The sequence below is a fragment of the Camellia sinensis genome, chromosome 12 (genome assembly GCF_055761805.1).
Source record: "Camellia sinensis isolate YWXY chromosome 12, ASM5576180v1, whole genome shotgun sequence".
Taxonomy (NCBI): domain Eukaryota; kingdom Viridiplantae; phylum Streptophyta; class Magnoliopsida; order Ericales; family Theaceae; genus Camellia; species Camellia sinensis.
Window position 1 is genome coordinate 17,750,682 of NC_138972.1, and position 14,323 is coordinate 17,765,004.

Here is a 14,323-nt window from a genome sequence, read left to right on the forward strand (position 1 = left end):
CCTCGATCTTCACTCCATTCAGCTTAGCCTTTCATCATCATCCTGTCACGACCTGTCCCCTACTATACTTCTTTGAAAGGGACACTTTGGTCCCACTTGGTGGGTCCATGCCGACTCCCTTTGTCATATTCTACTCTTCTATTCGGATCAGGTACGCTCCACTCGATGTACTCTTTGTGTTGTTAAGTACACTCGGCACAATCCCAACATCTGATGGGCTTAGGCTTTATTCGACCCATATGAGTTGGGCTTGGGCTTTATTCAACCCATCTGAGGTGGGCTTGGATATTTTGTTTTCCGTTCGTGATAATCATTTTCTCGGCCCCCACAGCTTTGCTTGCTCATTTCTTGTTTGAACCTGTAATGTTGATTAATTATCAACATTATTTGCTACTAACTTTGCAGGCATTCATATGTTCTAGTTTGGAGCTGAACTAATTGAAAGTTTTATTTGTTTTCTTCATTAGTCGTAGGAAATGGAATATATTTATGTATTAGTGAGTTACTAACACTGCAAGAGATAATGGTTTTAACAAATTTATTTAACGGCGTTTTTTAAATGGCACTTTTGTAATGATAGAAATTTTTTAAAACTAAAACGACACCGTTTTAAGAATTGATGGAATTGAAAACGCCTTCAAATGTCTGAACCCTCCCTCTCTTTGTCTCTCCCTCTCTCTCCAAACCCTTATTTTGAATTTGAGGGAAACTGATCGTCTCTCTCGCTCTCTCTCTCTCTCTATAAACCCTAATCTCACTCTGAGAGATTAATCTCAGTGATTTCGATTCATCTCAGAGAGGGTGAGAAATTCATCTCAGAGCGATTTCGCTTTCGATTTCGATTTCGATTTCGAGGTTCTGTCTCTCGATTCTGAAGTTTTGTCATTCTCGATTTTGAAGCTCCACCGCCACCACCACCACCTGCACCGGCGAGAGCGAGCACTGTCATCTACTAGGGTGAGCACCACCGTCTACAATCTCAGTTTCGTATTCTCTTTCTCTCTCTCAAGCTCTTCCTTCCCGTCGATTCTTCTCATAGGGTTTACTATCGTGAATCTTCTCCTAGGGGTTTCAATTAGTGTTTTGAAGAAAAACCCTGGTGAATAGCAAAGAAAATATAGTTTTCGGTAAATCTAGTTGTACTGATAGATAAATTTTCTGCTAAAAAACACCAGCCATCTCTAACAATCTGCTCAACATGGGTACAATGTTGATTTAGTTGTTGATTTTCGTTTGTGCAGATTAGGATCGAAAATTGGGGGCAAAACGCCTTAGATTGAGAAGGCAGTTGCAGAGTTTCTGTTCTATATATCTTCTCTCTTCTATGGAATTGTCATTTTATATGTTTTTAATATAAATAAATGCTAGTCTCAATTCATTTGAATTGGTCAACTCTATACAAATTACAATTAGTCAGATTTGTGTTGTATGTTTATGTGTAGTGCTTACAATTGGTATGTTTTCATTGTCTCTGCTCGTATAAAGCCTCTTTTCTCATGAATTTTGGGTTTTGTAAGTTGAAAAATGTTGGTCTGAATTTTGGGTTTGTCTATATGTTTTCCTGTAATCATGTAGACGACAGGAAACTAGGAATTACCAAGAACTTTGCGTAACTCTTTTGTGAACTGGTAAAAGGAGAATAAAAAATGTGAAATAAGTTTTTGGATGCCATTATCATATTGGTGCATTTTTTGTATCATCAAACCAGAAGACCAGTTAGGAGATGCAGTCACCAGAATTGCAAAACAATATTTGCAACAACAAACCCACAAAATTTGGCACATGGTGAATGTATAGGTATGGCGGTTGCAAATTAAAACCTCACCCCAAAATAACATTCAAATAACTGACTAGCTTTTTAATCACTCTGTTTTTGGTTTTTTTTAGAGGGAATCTCAGAGTTCTATGGAAAATGATATAATATATTGCTATTGAAATAATGGCATTTAAAGTTTTTTTGAGTAAAACAATGAAATTGTTTCAAGTGAATTTATTTTATTTTATTTTATTTCAAGGACTCTACTGCAGAGCTCTTCATGGTAATCTTCTTATTGTTTGTCTTTGCTGTAATTAGTAATATAGAATTCAACTGTTGACTCACTGGAATTGTTTTCAGTGTTTTTGGTTTTTGGTTTCTTCTTTTGCTTTTTAAAGTTATGATTTTGGGGGATATGGTTAGACTTCTCAAGACAGTTTTTGGGTTAGGATTTTTTTTTTTTTAATATTTTTTTTTTAAATATTGTTATTAAAGTTCATCACCTTTGGATACTTTGACCATTTTAATTATTTTGTTGTGTATCAGACTTCAATATAGTAATAATATCCTTCTAAGGTGGTCCACTTATCCTCATGAGCTGAGCTGACCCTTTTTCTTCTCTCTTTTGTGTTGTTGAATGGCTTTGACAATTTTGTGCAACTTGTGATTGGTACATTATTAACACCCATGAGTTGAGCTGAGCTAACCCGGAGCTGAGCTGCACCTTCAGACTCCATTTGGTCTTCGCTTGCCACTTGCTCCTTCTCCAACCACTTGTCTCTGCCCTTGGTAACATTGCCCCACTTCATTCTCTTCTTCTTCAACCTTCGAATTGATTTCACTTATAGATGATTTGACTTTAAGTTCAACCTTGTACTGAATACTTGTGGTTAATTCACTATATTGAGCTATATATATATATATATGTACTAGAATGTGTGCACACCTGATGGGTGATATGAAAATAAAAAATATATGTAGATGAAGAGGAAAAGAAAGCTGAAGAAGTTACAAAAATGTGAAATTTAAAATTTTAAATAAAAAAGTAAGGCAAATGTAGGACAATTTGGGAATGAAAAAGCAGTGATAATGCTTCACTGGGCTGTAGGGTTTATGTAATAGAATAGTAATAACATAGATGTATATTGTGTTCTAATTCTTCTTCCTAATTGAAATTTTTTAATGGTATTTGGCTGGGGATGGTGTTTGTAATTGGGCTTCACTCAGTGTAATTACTGAGTTGCAACAGTTTGATAGGATTGGTATAATATGACTTTTGAACTATATTAATACTCCAATGCAATGCTGGAAATTTGTTGTCAGCGTATGAAAAAAGTTACATGAATGTATAAAGAAAGGAAATTTACATGCTTTTATAGCTTATTTCTAGTTAATGACCAGAAATAAGTTATTTTTTTATAGCTAACAGAAATTTACATGCTTTTATAGCTTATTTCTAGTTAATGACCAGAAATAAGTTACATGAATGTATAAAGAAAGGAAACTAACAGAAAAGAGTCCAAGAGTGTAATAAAATTCCGTCAATTATAGAGTGTAATAAAATTCCGTCATGTTTCATGACAAGATAGTATAATTTATGAATGAACATGAATCTTGTGTTAATCTGAATTTGAATGATTACCATTTCTTTTTCTTTTAATTGTTTTATGATTTCTTATGTTATGGCTACTTAAATTTTGGAATTTGATTGTTAGAACTGTCTTTGCTCTGGAGCATTGTCAATGCCAAAATTGGTTTTGAATTGAACTAACAGTTATGTTATAGGGTCCCTAACTATAAACCAATATCACAGTTTTCTGAATGCTTTTCTTGGTTTAACAACAATAGTGGAACTCTAAACTCTAAACCCTCTCTCCAATCACCAAATCTGAGCAAGGTTGAAATCATCGAAAACCTTTAACGATCACCTTTTCCACAAATCAACCAAAACTAAATCACCTAAACATACTATGCCAATGTTGTAACATTGCAACTACCTGCTCATAACCTGATACTTGAGAATTTCTATCGAGAATTGGAATCCTATCGTGATTTATATCTTTTATTCTTATTTTTTCATTATTAATTTCCATCCTATTACGTGCAGAATGATCCTTGGCTTTCTCACCATAGTTTTCTTGTTAGATTGCTCATCAAAACTTTAATCTTTAGCGGTTGATTTAATCTTTTCTAGGAGACTTTTGTTGGAGAATATATGGAAATTATGTAGTGCGTTTTTAGCTTTGCATGGATATAGACTCTTGGACTCTTTTCTGTTAGTTTTTGACGGAATTTTATTACACTCTATAATTGACCATCCCTTTGTTTGCTTCTGTGTGTGTGTATGACACTCCAATGTTGTTTTTATTGCACTTTAGAGTTCTGAGGCTGAGGAGGACTTGGCTGCTCTGGAGAAGAACTATGAGGAAGTTAGGGCTTGGTCTGCTAGAAGAGAAGATGATGGTGATGAGTACTAGGCTTATTGCTTGTTTGAATTGAAACCAATGGACTCAATTGGTTTACAATTTGGATTGCAATTTACCTTTTAGATTTATGTTTTTGGTGGTTTGTGTTTGTGTTATGTTTTTTAATAATCTGTGTTTGGTGTTCTGAACTAACGATGATGGTTATGATATTCCTATGGTAGTTTGTTTGTTGAATGAAAATTTATGTGGAAGTTTAGTTGAAATTTATGATAATCTGCTTGTTGAATTTGTTATTTGACAGGTTTGTTGCCTGATTTTGGGTTAGAATAATCATGCAATATTTGTCTACATTTAGTCAATATATTGAAATAGCAGCAAACATTTATCCATATTATTGTTATTTTTTAGCTTTATTATAGGCAATTTTTTAGTTTAATCACATAGAATTGGCATAATTTCAAAAAAATAAAAAATAAAAAAGCTATAACGGCGCTTTTCAAATGCCACTGTACCGCCATCGGTTAGATTTTTAAAATATAAAGACATTTATGACGACGTTTTAAAAACGCTGCCTATAGTAATATAACGATGGTTCGCAAGGCTACAACAACGGCCGTGTCTTTGACTTTTGGTATTAAGCATCATGAAAAGAATTAGCGACGTTTTTTGTACTCATAGCAGCGTTTAAAATGCTGCTAAATGCCTAATTTTCTGCAGTGTAACAATTTAAATAGCTTCATTCTGTTTATTGGGTTCATGATTTTGGGACGGTAAATCTGTTTAATTTCTTTTCATTGAACTTTGGTACTTCATGCGGTTTAAACATCTTATAGATTTTATGTTCTGCTATTAATACATTGGAAGTTGGTTTTTTTTTTTTAATATGGAAAGCTTCTCGCCATCTAATATTATAGGATACTGCCTGATCATTTTTTATTTCACAGATTTTATTTGCTTTGTCACTTTCTAGATGCTTGTGTAGGCAATTACAGACAAATTATGACCTTAATGTGGCAAAAATTAAAGGGGCCGGGCTGCTGCAGCAACAATTGTCACCTTATGTTTTGAAATTTACGTTAGATTATTATTATTTTTTAAGCACCTTATTTGTGATTTTATATTATTTACGTTAGATTATTAATATTTTTAAGCACCTTATTTGTGATTTTATATGTAAATAATATGTACGTATATTTTTTATTTATTTATGAATATATATATAATTATGTGAATCTTACGATTCACGATTAGATTTGATTCGCGATTTGACAATCATGAGTGAAGGAATAACCAAGGAAGACACATTTAAGGGTTCTAGGATCCAATTTACCCTTGGTTGTGAGCATGAATGTAAACATAGGAGACAACCAAATATTCTTGGTGGTAATTGGGTAGACTTATTTTTCGGGATAAAATTGTGAGAGGGCACTGATTAGAGCTATGTTACTTGGAAGGTGAATTGTTTCGGTATGTGGAACAGGAACATGAACGTGGTACGTGACATGCTCTAAAATGTGTTACAATAGTGGTAGACTTGTATATATTATACTTAAGAATTTAAGATACTTATAGAGTAAATTTTATTATTATTATTATTATTATTATTATTATTATTATTATTTTTATTATTTTTAAATAACTATTAGACATCTAATAAAATGTAATATTTTCTATGAGCATTATGACCCTTTTTTTGATATTTTTGTTTTGTCAAAACTTAATTCACCTTAGATTTGTTTCATTATATTTGATTTTTTTCTTCCTAAGGCAACATTTAAGGACATTGAAAAAAACTTTTGGAATTGCTTTAGATCACAAAATTTACTGTTTTGAAATGGAAGTCTACCATGTTTTGGAATGTACGTACTAATATGTAATTTGCTAGGGCATTAGTGTTTTCTGATAAAATAGGATTGGAGATTTATTGTCCAATACTATGAAAGGTAGTCAGTTTATGAAATGAGCTGCAGTCGACACGGCTTCCCCCTAATAGTATTTAGGCACTTGTTTCTTAAATAATGGGGCTCGGGTTGTTTCAAGAAGATGACAGTTTTTTCGTTCTGCAAACCCATTCTGTTGTGGAGTATCTATACATGAAGATTGGCGTATTATCCCTTCTCCTTGAAAAAAATGTGGAAGAATATGGTTATTCTTTCCTATTGTTTGATTTAATATTTTTAATTTGAACACCAAACTGATTTTGAATCATTTTAAGAAACATAGGGAAGACAAAACTAACATCAGATATATTTTTCATAAGAAACAACCAAAGAACAGCAGCAGAATCATCAATGAAGGAAATAAACGAGCGCCAATAATATTTGAAATCCTAGATGTCCCCCACACATCAGTATGAACCAAAGAGAAAGGATATAAAGATTTATTATCACTCAATTGAAATGAGACACGATGATATTTGGCAACCTGACATACTTCTCAATGACAAAACTTATCATCCAAATTATGAAATAAACCGAGAAACATAGCCTTTAATACAAAGAAAGACGGATGCCCTAGACAAAAGTGATGAAGCAAACTTTGTGCATTATATGGTGAGAATTTTTTTGAGAAATGAGATAAAGATAGATGGCCACTGTCCTTGCCACCACAGGTATCCAGATAGTAAAGTTCTTCCTTCTCTTTAGCAAGCCCAATTGTCCTTTCCATAACTGGTTCTTGAAAGATACAATGATTGGGAAAAAATGTCACTTCACAATTTAGATATTTTGTAATATGATGTATAGACAAAATATTTATAGAAAGGTTAGGCACATGAACAGATTTCAAAGCAAGAGAAGGTGTAAGATTTTTGGTTCCCTTTCCCGCCATAGATGCAAAGGTTCCATCAGGAACTTGGATTTTTTGGTTTCCAGGGCATGTGGTGTATGTTCTGAAACAATGAGAAGAGGTGGTCATGTGGTCTGTGGCACCTGAGTTTATTATCCAGGTTCTATGCAAATTACAATCCTTTGAGAAACTAAGGGCTTGAGATGAGGAATACTTACTTGAGTGTGCCAATGAACATGAGCCAACCAGTTTGTCAAGTGAAGTAAGGAAGCTCTGACGTTTTCTTGATTTTCTCCTTATGTAATATGTCGATTTATCACCAACAAGGGCAATATTTGCTTGACTACCTTGTAAAGCATACCATTGTTGAGTGTTGTTTATACCAAATGGTGTTTTTCCTTTCAATCTCTAGCATATCTCCTTATTATGCCTTGGTTTCTTGCAATGGTTGCACCAAAGGTCCTCTTTATTGATTGGTGGCCTGTATGTCTCTCCTTTGTTTGACTTTAGGCTACTGAATTTGTTTAGAGATGGTGGTTTAACCATGGCCAAGGGTGTATGACAAAAAATACCTCATTCAAAGAAGGTAAAGCTTCTATTCCAAGCACTTGCACCTGAATTTGATCAAGTTCCACATTGAGTCTGGCCAAGAACTCATAAATTCTTCCATTTTCCACAAATTTTAATATCATAGTAGCATCATCATTGCACTTCATCTTAATGTTTTGATAGTAATCGAGTTCAAGCCATAAATCTTTCTAAGTGTTATAGTACTTAGTAACAAACTTTGTACCTTGTTTTGTCAAGTGAATCTTGGTTTTAGTTTCATAGACCAAGGCTACGTCCTTAACTTTGGAGTAGGTCTGCTTCACGGTATCCCATAAATGGCAGTTGTCAAAAATATGCAGGTTCCATTTATCTCTAGTTGCATCGAATTCCAAAGCCATGACATAATTGAGGAGTCTTCAACGCCCTAAACCTTAAACTTTGAATCTTCACTCAACACAAAACCAATTAGGTGGCTGAGTTTTTCCTTACTCGTTAGAAACGTCCTTACCAATTGAGACCATACCAAATAATTTCTTCCATTGAGTCGATATGATGTTTGACTTGGTGTTGGTTTGTGCAATGGTTTCAGATGTAACATACATTGTGGGATATTTCTGGGTAGAGTTTGAGGTGTTTGAAGGCAATAGAAGGTTAGGGATTAAAGGTAATGAAGGCCAAGAGATATTCTACAATCAATGAAGGACATGCAGAAAGATTCCCGGTAGAGAAGAAGAAATGGGAGCAGAAAAAAAAAAAAAAAAACTTTGAGCTTTACCATATAGATGAATAATTCTTCTTACTGTTAGCTAAGGGAAAACATACAAAATATATAGAGTACAAAGGACACTAATTTGGGGAACTAATTTTACATGAAATCAGGATACAATATCTAAAAATCAAGGCCTAACTAACAACAATTATAATCGGAAACAAATACAAAGTATACAGGTTATACAATCTTAGTTTTAAAAGGATATAAATTCCCTATTCACCAAGTCAACCAAATGCATAAGGATTCGCCAACAAAATTATTGATTTTTCGCCTTGGTATTAGAAATAAGATAATACCAAGTAGCATTCTATATGTTGTGACTGCAATCACATTTTTCATTTTCTAATGCATCTTGATTTTATTAGTGGGAGATGTCTCCAGATTTTAATTCAAACACCAAAAGACAAAGAGAAAAAGAACCAATTATAGGTGTAAGATTTCTGAATGAATAATTCTATATATTCAAATTGTATATTTACAAAGTACACAATTGTTCATATAGCCTTAAGACAATGAAAAAAAAAAAGAAAAAAAAAAGAAAAAGAAAAAGAAAAAGAAAAGAGAAATAGAATCCCTATACAATCAAAGGAATATCTACACAATCAAACATGCCTAATATAAAAGATATACAAAATATATACTAATAGATTCTCACACCATTACTCAAACTCAAGGTGTTTTAATAGAAAACGTTGAGAGTTTGTCAAGAAAAAACTGAAACTGAGTAGTAATGTGAGTCTTGGTAAAGAAATCGGCAAGTCGCAAAAAACGAAGTGACAAACGGAAGTGAGATAAAGCCATACTGCAGACATTGACGGACAAAGTGACAATCAATCTTAATATACATCGTCCATCCATGAAAGACAGTATTTTGGACAATCTGAATATCACTACGGTTCTCACAATAGAGAGATATCCGAGAAGACTGAGAGACACCCAAATCAAATAAGAGACAATGAAGCAAGACAACTTTAGTAGTAGCATGAGCCACAACATGGTACTCAGCTTCGGTAGTAGAATATGCAACAACAGTTTATTTCTTGCTTTTCCAAGAAGTCAAGGGTTCGCCAAGAAATATACATAAATTAGAAGTAGACTTATGATCATTAACATCACCATCCTAATTAGCATCGACATCAGCATAGGCCACCAAATCCAAGGAAGAAGTATTAGACAATAGCAAGCCTTGGAAGATAGTACCACGAAGATAGCAAAGAATTCGAATCAAAGCAACCCAATGTGTAGAGCGAGGAGCAGAAATGAACTAGCTAACCACATGAATAACATAGGAAAAATCAAGGCGAGTAACTGTCAAATAGACTAAGTAACCCACAAGCCCTCGATATAAAGTAGGATCATCTAGAGGGACACCATTAGTAGTGTTGAGCTTCACATTAAGCTCAATGGGAGGTATTAGAAATATTAGTGTTAGTAAGACCAGCACAGTGAATAACCTCATTGGCATACTTGGCTCGAGACAAAAAGTAGCCATTGGGAGAAAAAGCCACCTCCATACCAAGAAAATACCGCAATAGTCCCAAATCCTTCATATCGAAAGTGCAGAAGAGATGCTGCTTGACCTCAAAGATAGCAAAAAAGTCAAATCTAGTAATGATCATATCATCTACATACTGTAATAAGGCAACAAAACCAACAGAGGTATGGAGGAGAAACAAGGCAAAGTCTTGGGCACAAGGATGAAACTTGTGGGTGTCGTGCCTTTTACAAGTCTAAGGTATTGCTTCCCACATTGACTTACTTTATTAACATAGAGTCGCCACTTAATTTTTAAAAGGGAATTAAGAAATCTTTAACAATGAAAACTAAGTTAAGGCCTAGTCCATCTTAACCAAGAACATTCTGGGTTCAGGAGAGCTTAGGTACAAAGGGAAAGGCCATTTATATAGAAGCACACCTTTTTGCCCAATTTGAAGATTGGCTTCTAGTTATTTTCTATTTTATGATTATAGTGGTTGAATGTTCACAAAAATTCATTTTAGATCTAAAAATCCTTTACTAACCTAAACTATGTGATTTGAAGAAAAAGTAAATATTATGTATTTTAGATTAAATGAATAAGGCCATATTCATAAATAAATAAATAAATAAAGACTTTTTTATATTGTTAGGAAAAGTGGATTTTTGACAATCCAGGCCTTAAACATGAACTAAGATACACTATATTCATAAAAAGCATACAAAACATACAATTTTGCATAGAAAAGCATAGAAACTTGCATTATTTAAAAGACAATGCGAACCACAAACACATGCTAAGAAGGATGAAAAGATTTACCTCGGTCGCCCACTTCATGCATCTTACATGCAATACATAAAGTAAATATGTCCTAAAATATGCAACTAATGCAACCTAGGTCCGGTTTGAGGCTACTAGAATGATGAATATGCATGGAATACAACTAACATGTAAAAAGCATAAATACAAACTAAACTACATGATGATCCAAACCGAGCCATGTATGATTGCTATATGACTAAATGAGGCCTAAAACATGTTGTTCTAATGAAGATAAGAAGAAGATGCAAGAAAAGGTGAGAAAGTTAGAAAAATGACCTAACTACATGACATATGAACAGATTAAAGCCCTAAGCATGATTGCCTACTAAAAATAAACAAGAATATGTACTGAAATTAATAAAAGAAGAGGGTTTATCTTCTAGTTTTAAGAAATCGAGGAGCACACTAAGAAATGAGCCAGAGACACCAAGTTATTTGCTTGCAAGCCTCCCTCAGCTCTGGTTCCAAGTTAGGGTTGATATACTCTAGTCCTTAGAGGTTTTTTAGAGTTGTTTGGCTACTGCAGAGGGTGTGTATTTCAGAGCCAGGGCAAAAGGAGGAGAGGATGGGGTGTGTTTGCTCTCAAATCTCTCAAAAATGTTTTATCTTCTCAACCCCTTCAAAGAAAGGGGGAGGGGCTTTATTTATCGAACTAGGGGAAGCCTCTAGAACCCTTCTAGGGTATCATCACTTCTCCCTCTACCGTTCCCCACCAATTTTGCACCAAAATTGAGTTACAAAAAATAACACTGTGATGCTTCAATGTGCACACGTATGGAGCATGTGTGCATGCACAACGATGATGCCCATGTACAAACAGCGTGTGCACTCACATCTAATGTGCGCATGCACATTTTGCCTTGATACATGTGCCATGCATGCGTGCACAAGTATGTGGCCCTATGCTCTTGGCCTATTTGTGGCACTAGTAAGCCCAAATTGCATTTTGATTAAATTTTTTTATAAAAACGAGTCACTAATTTTGGGAAATATGATCAATCAAAGCAAAATCGGGCTTTCCAGGGTTAAAAAGCTAATTTTTAGCTAAGCGGGCCTAGAGGTAAAATGGTCATTTTCGGGAAAAAATTGATTTTTGGCCAAAATAGGTTTGTACAACAACTCTAAATAATCCTTAAACATTCTAATGATAAAATAAGTAACATTTCATCATTGGGAGGCTTGCAAGCCCCCGAAATCTTAGGGTCAATCAAAATGGGGTGTTTATAGTTGCCCCTCTTTGATAGAGTTCAAACATTCATGAAGTGATGAAAAGCGAATGTCTAACATTCGAGATCATCCCAGCTGACATGACCTTAAGGCTTAAGGCAGTGCCGCAAGTGGTCAAACTCATAGGTTGCCTACATATCCTTGACTGCAAGGAATTAGATTAGTGTTGTGAGGCCCCTGAGTTTTGTAATTTCTTTTTTAGGCCCTTCCTTTTAAATTTTTTCAATGAAGACCCATGATTCCTTAATTAATTTCAATTTTAATTCTAGAGTTGAAAACATGCGCCAATCGAAAACTTACAAACCCTAATCGAACTCGGGAACTCAAGGATCATTTCCAAAGCCCTAATAATAATTAAATTGATTCCCTAATTATATTTTCTTCTTAAAACCCTAGGTTTCCGGTTCTCATTACGATTCGTCGTTTAATTCAAAACAAAGAAACTTTAACCGAATTAAATTTCCAAATCCTAATTTAATTAAATACTGCACTTACATAAATGTTCTAATTCATAAATTAAAGCCATAGCCCTCACATTTTACTTGAATTACAAATTGACTCCAAGTTAGTACCATTATATATATACATAGTTGTACCAATTTTCTTAAATAAATAAGTTTGTATATGAAGATCTTTATAAAATATGCAATAGTACACAAAATAAATCAATGAAATCCCTCCAAATCTAGATGATGGCCAGCCACCCCTCCGTATGATACACATAGGATGTACAAATGGGGAGGAAAGAATTGTGCAAACATTCTATCTAGGCAACAAGTAAGATACATTACCACCTTACCTTTCATTTTCCTCCATCAAATAAATGTTCTTAGAGGTTCTACACATTATTTTCAAATATGTTTTAATGGTGTTCTCGTGTTAAAAATGAAATAAGTTGAGCCTTCTTACACCCTTACTTGTATTTTTAGTTAATAAGTACAAAACTATCTTTTTCTACACCTATCTCATATAATTTCCAAAGGCATACCTTCAATCCAAAATCTTGAGTTTAATACATATTATTTATCATGTTTTCATCATAATAAAAGTAAAAATTTATCCATGGTTACCCTCATTTCTTACTTTTTCTCTTATTTTAAGCTTTGTGCTCAAAGAACCAGTATTTACTGCCCCCTTGTAAAAATCCTAGAAAAATGCATAAATTTTTTTTAGCTTTCATAGAAGATTTTTTTTATTGAAAAAGAGTGAGCAGTTTGAGAGAAAATTTGATTTTCGTAACAATTGACGAATTTGGACAACGCTAGAGTATTTCTTAAATAACTGCAAGTCTAGGAAAGTTATGCCACTTCTGAAAAATGTGATAACCCCACCACGTGAATCATTATATTCATTTAATCTGTGTGAGATTTGAATTTTAATTGTGTGCTTTGAGATTAATTTGTATGCATCTATTTGATTTGTGAATTATCTGTTAGAAATTCTGTTATGATATTAAAATTGAAGGCCTAAATGAATTTAGAAACCAAAATTGACAAGGTTAATAAGCTAATTAGAATATTTAGAATATTTTGAAAAGTTTAATTAAAATTTGATTCGGTTTAGTAAAATTAAGTTGTGTTTAATTAGTCTTAAGCTTGCTTAATTAACTTAAGTTAATTCTTTGTATATATATATATATGTGTGTGTGTGTGTGTGTGTGTGTGTGTCTGTTAAGAGAGATTTGAACTCATTTTTCATTCATTTGTGCTGGAGAACATTTTAGAGAGAGAGAGAGAGAGAGAGAGAGAGAGAGAGAGAGAGAATTTGAAGATTGAAGGAAAAAACCCAAGACTTTGCAAGAATTATTCAAGTTAAAGACTAAGTATGAAATTGAAGCCTAATTCATGTTGATAATCCATCTAGCTTGTAACGCCCCGAAAAAATTGGGCAGGGTATATCTATTTATACAACAAACCTACCTGATAAAAAAACACATACATATAGCTAACTATTCCATACATCCATTTCCATTTAATCCCAAATGCCAAATACATGCTGTTCACATCTCAATGCCCCAGTTCTAATCCCAAGCATGCATTTTACAACAAGTATGAAATGGAAGCCAAACAGATAATAAGTGCTCTACAGGTTTACAAATTTATCCAAGAACATTCTTGGTTACACAAAATAGAGTTTCAACTCAACGCAAATACAACCCTGGGCTTACATTCAATAAATAACCATAAAACAAAAATGAAGCCTCAGCTCCGTGTCCTCCCAAGTCAGTGCCTTGGCGGAGGCATAACACCTGTACCTAAAATACTTTCCCTTATAAGGTGAGCCACAGCCCAGTAGAGATATACTACACAACATATGGGCCATGAAAAGAGTAAAAGGGAGTATGCTCATGATATGCTCACGATAAAACAATTTATCTCTCTTTTTATAAAGCATGCAATGCTGAGATGCAACAACAGATATAAAACCATTTCCATTTTGAACCATATCTGTTACATGAATACAGGCTCTGTGAATCTCTAGGTGAGTGTCTGCAAGTAGGCCCTAAT

The 14,323-nt window shown here is 33.9% G+C and overlaps 1 long non-coding RNA gene across 1 annotated transcript; it reads left to right on the top strand.

The window, feature by feature from the left end:
* Positions 1-650: 650 nt before the first annotated feature.
* On the top strand, positions 651-4,445 carry LOC114297026 (uncharacterized). Its single transcript, XR_003641381.2, has 2 exons — positions 651-957; positions 4,135-4,445. It is a non-coding gene; the product is annotated as an uncharacterized LOC114297026 (long non-coding RNA).
* Positions 4,446-14,323: the final 9,878 nt, after the last annotated feature.